General features: G+C 35.7%; 1 long non-coding RNA gene across 1 annotated transcript; it reads right to left on the bottom strand.

Annotated features, from left to right (window-relative positions):
* Positions 1 to 2207: 2207 nt before the first annotated feature.
* LOC123573523 (uncharacterized) lies at positions 2208 to 8587 on the bottom strand. Its single transcript, XR_006698078.2, has 3 exons — positions 8543 to 8587; positions 7456 to 7618; positions 2208 to 4487 (listed from the first exon to the last, which is right to left on the bottom strand). It is a non-coding gene; the product is annotated as an uncharacterized lncRNA (long non-coding RNA).
* Positions 8588 to 8760: the final 173 nt, after the last annotated feature.

The raw sequence follows: 8760 nt of genomic DNA, 5'->3' as shown, positions 1-8760 counted from the left end.
AAACTAATCAAATTTATTGACTATGATCCTGAAAAAAAAAAATCACATGCTGGGGTGTGCATCCTGGTTTGACTGCAGTTTGGTGAGGTTCTGAATGTCTGAAGGGGGAAACAAGGCAACTATTTGGCATTCCTTTCCCCAAAGACAAATTAGAAACAGATATCACAGAATATGAGATTTTTCTTCAGCAGCCTAATAAGAAAAAGAGATTTTCCTCTATAGTTGAAATTCTATTGTATGTTAAGTATAGGGAAACAGAATTAGTATGGCGTTAGACTGAATAGGTAATCACAATTCTATTCAGTAATTTGGGCATCAAGGTTCTAAATACAGCAGATTAGAAAAAGGTTTTGCATGTAATATCAGTTTACCTTAATAGGACTGTCTGAAGAGGACTTGGGATTATACGTGCTAGCTGTATTTCATGGATAGCATACATACAACCTGAGGAGAAAAATTTACATTTTACACAGGTCTGTGTGTAATGTCCATTTAAAATACAATAAAACATAGTATCTACAATAATCGGAAGAAGATGCCTTTGTGTTTAATAAGCATCTCAGTTGTGCGGAAGCAAAATGAAGCACAAATAGTGGCTATATAATTTGTTTATGAAATCTCATAGTCCTAGAAATTACACCAGGATCCTGAACATTTGTGAAATTGTATATCACATGTGCCTAAAACCAATTTTCCAGTTGCTTGCAATTTATACTTTTAAAATATTTGTAATTCAAAATAAAATAGATCACATTCAGAGAAAATGTAACCCATAAAATATTATGTTAGGTAGTCATTATCTCTTTACACATTCCTGGAGGAAGATTTAGTAATTTAAAACATTTTAATGATTTCAGTTTGTTTTCCTTTCTTTATAACACTTTTTATTTAAGAACATATCTAGAGAAAAAAACTTTACTATTAAAAGAGTCATTTTCAAAGTTCCAAGTACTTAGAAAGTGAAGGATTATAAGAGACAACATCTGTTAAACTCATATATTACATTTTCAAAAGCTAAAGCTGGTATTCACTTAGTCCACAAGTATATAGTGTGCATATACTCTATGTGCAGCAATATGTCAGGGACAACGAAGGCCATAAAGATGAATAAAAACAGATCTACCTTTGAGGAGCTAGTATACAAACAGTGGTTCTTAAATTCTTCAGTGTCTGACAGAGTAACATTTCGATCTCTCATTTTTACATGATTCTTAATTTAGTATTTCTTAATGCAAAATCATGATTTTGCATGATTCTTAGAAATATTTCCTATGATACTGTTGTTTTAGTAGGACTTTGCATATAACCAACTTTTTCTATAATTAACTACGATGAAAACATAAAAAGGGCACAAATATATTTTGGGTAATTGGACCTTTCTCCAGGAAACATGGGAGTCAACACAGCCAGATGATGAACCTGGAGGCTGCTGAAGGTGCTAAGCAGCAAAAGGACCTTTGACGTCCAGGCTGAAGGAGAAGCTTCCAGAAACTGTGTCCTCTGCTTAAACTCTGACCAGACCACAAATACAGTCCACTTTAATCTTTACTTTTAGCTGGTCTACCATAAAACAGCATTTTGAGGTTGTGAAATATTTAATAATATGACAGGAATTTATTTTGTCTTATGAGGCAAATAATCTTTCACCAAATTGCTTTAGAGCCAAGATTTTTAAAAATATGCCTTATTTGCAAGATTTCACATAGTAAATAGAACGTAATTTCTTTGTTTGCCTGTTTGCTTCTTCCAACATAAATCTTACACTGGATTTTTAATTCTAGCATTAAATATTAGATATTAAAATAATACCATCTCATGCCCTAATTTTCTTTAAATAAAAATATCACTGATTATAGAATCTTACAACTCAGGGCCTGAGAAAATTCTTAAAATAATACCTTTCAGCGCCATCCTCACTGTGCTGTTGAAAACTGAAAATTGATTTTCTGATTGATTATTTTCAGAACACTGATGGTTTCCTGAAGGAACCTGTGGCTAGTGTCAATTTTACATGGATATTATACAGTACTCTTATTATTCTAACCATTTTTGCTAATATTTTCACATTGTTTCAATCAACAGATGGTAATTTCTATGACACTCTGAGGGTAACTGTTGTTTTTCCAACATTGCAATTACAAAGGGAAAGTTGAAAAAATATATTAAGGCTTCTAGGAGTTTGATTCAAACAGCTCAATAGTGCTGGGAATCCCAATCTTTCTGTTCATGGAACTGGATCACCATTTAAAGCTTAATCTAGCATTGTTCTTGCCTTGCAGCTTTGCCTAATTAAATTAAAAACATCCATTCATCAAAAGACATTAAAAGAATAAAAGGGCAAACTACAAAGTGGAAAATTTTATATATATATAATGTAACATATAGAGTACCAAAAACATTCGTATCTAGCACATATAAAGAACTCTGGCAAATCAACAGGAAAAATGCAGACAACTCAATAGAGGAATAGGTAAAACACTTGAACAGGTACTTCATAAAGAAAGACATTCAAATGGCCAATAAACATACTTCCATATTGTCAAGTTCATTAGCTATCAAGGAAATGCAAATTAAACCACAATGAAATACCACTAAACAATAAAGACAAAAAATTCCAAGTTGGCAAAGATACAAAGCAACTTAAATCTTAATACGCAACTGGTAGTGATGTGGACTGATACAACCATGTTGGAAAAAAACTGGCAGTATCAACGAATCTTTAGTTATACATACATACATATTAAAAAAAATACATATTTGAGTTTACCAAAAGACTTAACTGGAATGTTTATAGCAGCACTTTTGTAATAGCTCCAAACAAAACTGGAAACTGTCAAGATGTCTACCAACAGTAGAGTGTATAAATAAACTGTGCCATATTTACTCAATAGATTTTATAATACATCTGTGAGAATGAACAGTCTACAAGCATATGCAACAATTGGATAAATCTTGCAAACAAATTATTCAACAAAAAATGTCAGGCACAAAAGAATACCTAATGTATTCATGTAAATTACACACAGAGTAATTGGCTTAATTAATTTACAAAATCGAGCTATACTGTTAGAAGTCAAAATAATGACTAATCTTTTGACTAGAAAGGAGCATAGGAAGGTTTCTAGGGTGTTGGTTATGTTGGTTTGCTTGTTTGTTTTGTCTGTTTTATATGGTTGTCAGTTTCAGAGGTCTGTTCAGTTTGTGAAAAATTCATCCAGGTGTGCTTAAGATAAACATACATTTCAATAAGTATTTTTATATCCATTAGTTTTTATAATAACTTTGTCTCTTCATATTGCTTAGGAAAATTGTGATATATCTTGTAGGTAGCAAAGTAATAATCATGAAAAACGAACTTGATCACTAACAAAATGAAACGTATAGACATCTATTTCATTTCTTCTTTAGCCAGCTTGCTTCCTTCCTTTCTTGCTTTTATTTATTTATGTAGTGAAAAGGAGCCATTAAACATACTTTGTCTAATTTTTGGAAACAACGTTGTACCAACTCTCCTAGGGAGATAGTGTAGTTAGCTAGACCTTCATATACTGGCTGCTGTTTAAAACCAAGGCAGACATGAAAGTAGATCCTTGTGGTGAAGGATATGACAAAGGAGAAGCAGGGCTGAATATAAATATTTTCTACCTGTTTCTACTCCTTGACAAGGAGATGAGACTAACATCCTTATTCCATAAAAAATATTTAGCACCTTAACACAGGGAATCTACCAAGTTAATGCTTTCTAACTCAACAGACCTACTTAATCTACTCTGCACAAAGATAAGTAATAATGCAGTGAACGGCAAGGCATAAAAAGTTAGTATTTTTTTCAAGTTTTATAACAAAAGCAATTGTGCGGAACATCTACTACTCTATCATTATTTAACCTGCTAATAGATTTCATGAAAACCCAAATAGCTAAATCCAATGTCTCAATCACGTTTCAGGGAAAGACATTCATATGTCTTTAACCCCTGGAGGTACTGACAGAATGTTGTGGTGATGAATGTTGGTTTGGCGTGATTAAAGATTTCATACTGGCTTTAAATGTCTTTATCCACAAATTCCTCTCACTTAGCTCTTTTGAGTGGTTAAGTAGAGACCTGTGTCTACACCCAAAGTCAAAATAATAGTACTGATTTAGCAAAAAAAAGATCTTACTCTTGTAAGAATAAACCTAGAAGTTAAAAATTAGGAAAATAAAAAGTATCTTTGACATTTCTTGTATTCCAAAATTTCTACAAACATCCTCTTCTCCTAAAATGTTACTCAGCTATTGCAGAAATGTAGGTGACACTAACACAAGAAAAATAAATCCAAAAATTGCAGTGACTTGACATAATAAGAGTTTATTTTTCACTTATTTGAAATGTTGGTGTTCCACCTAGGGATGGTGACTGATCTTCTTCCACATGGTGATTCAGAGACCTAGGATCCTTCCATTAGATCCACCACCGCAGGACCTGATCTCCATTATCCACAATAAGCTGCGGGAAAGGGAAACAGTGTAAAAGACATGTCTTCTTCTTAAAAGCCATCCATGAAATGAACCATACACCTTGTGCTCATAATCCATCATAGATAACTAAACGTATGGCTGCTTCAAGATGCAAAGAGAAGGGCTTGGGAAATGTGGCCATCTGTGCCATAACTGTCTTCACCCAAACATCAATAGTGAATTTTAATATCAGACAAGGTGATATGGAAATTAAGACTTGATATTCCAGCTAAATATGGACGAGGAAGTACCTCAGGGAAAGGTAGAGCTTAGAATAAGAAATTTGTGGCTGATTATGATTGTTATCCTCTACTTAAGACCAGATGAAATATTCATAGCAACATATTCATTAATATGAACCCAACAAGTATTCATAGAACATCTATTAAATGCCAGGCATGGACTTTGGCTCTATGGATAGGACAGTAAACAAAATATACAAACTCCCTGTCCCTATGAAGCATATATATATATATATATATATATATATATATATATATATTTTTTTTTTTTTTTTTTTTTTTTTTTTTTTTTTGAGATAGAGTCTCGCCCTGTCTCCCAGGCTGGAGTGCGGTGGCGCTATCTCCGCTCACTGCAAGCTCCGCCCCCCGGGTTCACGCCGTTCTCCTGCCTCAGCCTCCCGAGTAGCTGGGACTACAGGCGCCCGCCACCTCTCCCGGCTAATTTTTTTGTATTTTTAGTAGAAACGGGGTTTCACCATGTTAGCCAGGATGGTCCCTATCTCCTGACCTCGTGATCCACCCGTCTCAGCCTCCCAAAGTGCTGGGATTACAGGCCTGAGCCACCGCGCCCGGCAGAAGCAAACACATTAAAGCAGGAATCAAAAAATTAGCAAATACACAAATAGATATATTTAGTGTCATGTAGGAATACGGGCTATGATGAAAAGTAAAAGTAAGGGGATTGTGAATGACAGAAGTCGTATTTTTCAATGGGAAGGTCAGGCAAGACCACCGCAGGGAGGTGAGGGAGTAGCTGGGTAGGATACCTAGGCGAAAAGCAGGGCCCTCAAGTGAAAGCAAGTTTGACCTTTCGAAGGAACAGCGGAATCACTGATTCCATTTTAATAGTGCTGCATAGGCCAATTCATACAGGGCTCTAAGGAAAGAAGCATGGGAAGTGAAAGGAGGATGGATTTTAGTGCTGAAAGACATGATTCAAAAATAGAGTCTGCCACTTACTTCTGGAATTACTTTTTAGCAAATCATTTGACCTCTGATTTTTTCATTAGCAAAATGAGTATACCTACCTCACTGAATTGTGACGAGGTTTATATGAGATAACACACATAAGTCATTACTACTACATAGCACACAGCACATTCATTAAATATTAATCATTCATCCTTTTACACGTAGTCCTGAGGTAGTGAGTTTAAGAAAAATCTCGTTTGCCTCTTTTCATTCTTTCTCAAGATGGGAAGCTTTTATGTCTATCCATCATGAATTTATGAAATTATTTTCCTATCTCAGAGAGCTGGTCTTGCTTCACAATGATGAAGATGATGACAAGCAGAGAGTGATCCGCTATTCTAGAAGATAGAGATTAACACAGACATCCACTCATTTGTGGACTTTTCATTTGTAGTTTACATCGTGTTTATACATTTCATAATTTGGTTGGGAAAAGCCGGAAGTTCATGCTATGAACCACAGTTTCAAGGTCGAACTTGTAAGTCAGCCACCTCTCCCATCTCATTCCATCTGTTCTCATTATTCATTCACTTAATTTAAGGGCAGGCTGTGATCATTTGGAGAAGCATTGTAAGATCATGCAGTTACTTTTTCTTCTTGCACTGACCTTTATGGATTCTGTGACTTGAACATGGCCGAGAAATTTCTGCATTCCTTGGTACATCAGTTTGGTTTGGTTTAGTCTAAATACATAACTAAAAGCCCTACTGTGTTCCCACTGAAACAGATCTGTATTAGACCACACACCAAGGTCCGAATCACTTGGTGTGCATTGCTTCACATGCTATTTTGAGAGAACACAAACACTTCCCTTTTTTTTTTTTTTTTTTTTTTTTTTTTTTTTTTTTGAGGTGGAGTCTCACTCTGTTGCCCAGGCTGGAGTGCAGCAGCAGGATCTCAACTCATTGCAACCTCCACCTCCCCATTTCAAGCAATCCTCCCACCACAGCCTCCTGAGTAGCTGGGATTACAGGCACCTACCACCATGTGCAGCTAATTTTTGTATATTTAGTAGAGACGGGGTTTCACCATGTTGGCCAGGCTGGTCTAAAACTCCTGACCTCAGGGGATCCACCTGCCTTGGCCTCCCAAAGTGCTGGGATTACAGGCGTGAGATACAGTGCCCGGCCACGCTTTCCCTTTAGAATCTATTCATCATCATAGTGTATGCATGTTCTAAATTTGTCTGTTTGACTTAGTCTTTTTGACAGCAATCTATTCAAACCATTTATCCCTCTTTTACAAGTCCTCAGATCCTTGGGGCAGATCTCAGCATTTTCCATCTTTAAGGAAGCCCCTAGTCACTCTCAAGAGTACAATGCACCACAAGTAATTAAACATTTAAATATTTTCTTTGCACCTGTAGTTACCTACATCCTAGAGGCCTGGTTGTAAATCTCTTCACAGTAGTTTTGTCATGTGAGTAGCACTTGAGATATGTTTATAGAGTTGTTTTGCCTAGATTTTATAATCACAAATTCATCTTACTTGCTTGGAGTGAAATCAGATCTTTCTTTCTCCTTGAACATAACTTTCCTATCTCCAGGTCTCCCATGTTTCAGACACTGAAAAATATGTTGGAGCCACCTCATAGGAACAAACAGACTATCCAAGAGTGTCATCATAATGGAGACATTGAGATCTCGAAAATTTGTAAGAATCCTAGCACATTTCTGACCTCTGTGATGGCAAGAGCCCATTCTCAGAAAAGAAAGTGATGTTATTTCCTAGAGAATAGCTTACATTTCATTCATCAGGAAAGCCCTGTCCAGCTGCTTTCCTCTCTCTAGCAGCTCCCTTCAAGCTTTGCCCCTTCTCTTGCATCTTGCTTCAAGCAAATCCACGCAAAGATGCTTTCAGGAACATCTGCGCTCTCTCATGCGGGAAGACAAGCAGAGCAGACATCCTGCAGAAGGAAATACAAGTAAACATTAAAACACCAGGAAAGATCTTTGTTGAGGTATCTATAGACACTGCTGAGGACTAAATGAATTCACAAATATGCCCCACTCCATGTAGCAGGCTACTGAAACCCAATGAATGCTGCAGAAAACCATATTGCTTTTCACATCTCCAAATGCCAACCTCCACTGTGCTAAGGCAGGGCCTAGATTTCATGGTGCAAATGAAAAATAAACATTTGCACCAACTTCTCTTTCCAAAAACACCTTTAAATTCCTCATGAATCTTGGACTGCAGTACAGTTGACTAAGAAAGTATTGTGCTTTAAATACTTATTATTTAATAAATATCTTCTAAAAATCAATGAATTTCAGAGTTCAAACGTTACCTCGGAGAATGTTTAACCTTGGCACATAGTACCTTTTTATAAAGTGGGCAAACTGAATAGCAAAAGATTTTTAATGATCATCAACCTAGGGGCTTAGCTATTATGTTTTAATATAATTTGTATATTGTCTACATATAGGATTAAAAAGAAGTCAAATTATAATCTCTTGGTCCTAAGCTTAACTAGTTCTATTAAATTAGTAAAATACTTCAGTATTTTTTTAGTACAGGACTTGAATTTTATTGAACATCTTCATACTCAATGTAAAAGTAATTAGAATTAATAATTCAATCTGTTTTCTAAGCTTCTTTAACATTTAGAAAGAACATAATAAATAAAGTACATTCTAGTCATAAAATTCTCATGAAATATCAAAGACTATAGAAAAAAATTGAAACAAACTGTAGTCATGCAACCAATATAAGCATAGTTAAAATTCTGGCATGCTTACATTGTCTTCTTTGCATTTTTTGAATAATTAAGCTACACATATATTATTTATTTTGCTCAGTTAACACTTTATCAAAAGCATTGACTTACTGCGGTAGCCAGAGTCCAAGATGTCCCTGAATGATTCCTGCCTCCTAGTATTCATACCCTTGTGAGAAGTGGACACTGATTTAAATGTGGCTCCTCCCATGTTGCACGAGGATTGGTCTGTGAGATCAACAGGCTATAACTGGCAGTGGCTTCCATAGTGGGTTCTCTGTCCCATCTCTCACTCTCTCACTCTCAGTGAAACAGGCTGTCATGTTGTG

The sequence above is a fragment of the Macaca fascicularis genome, chromosome 5 (assembly GCF_037993035.2).
Source record: "Macaca fascicularis isolate 582-1 chromosome 5, T2T-MFA8v1.1".
NCBI classification, from domain to species: Eukaryota; Metazoa; Chordata; class Mammalia; order Primates; family Cercopithecidae; genus Macaca; species Macaca fascicularis.
The sequence above is the reverse complement of the archived record's forward strand: the minus strand, read 5'-3'. Positions and strand labels throughout refer to the sequence as shown.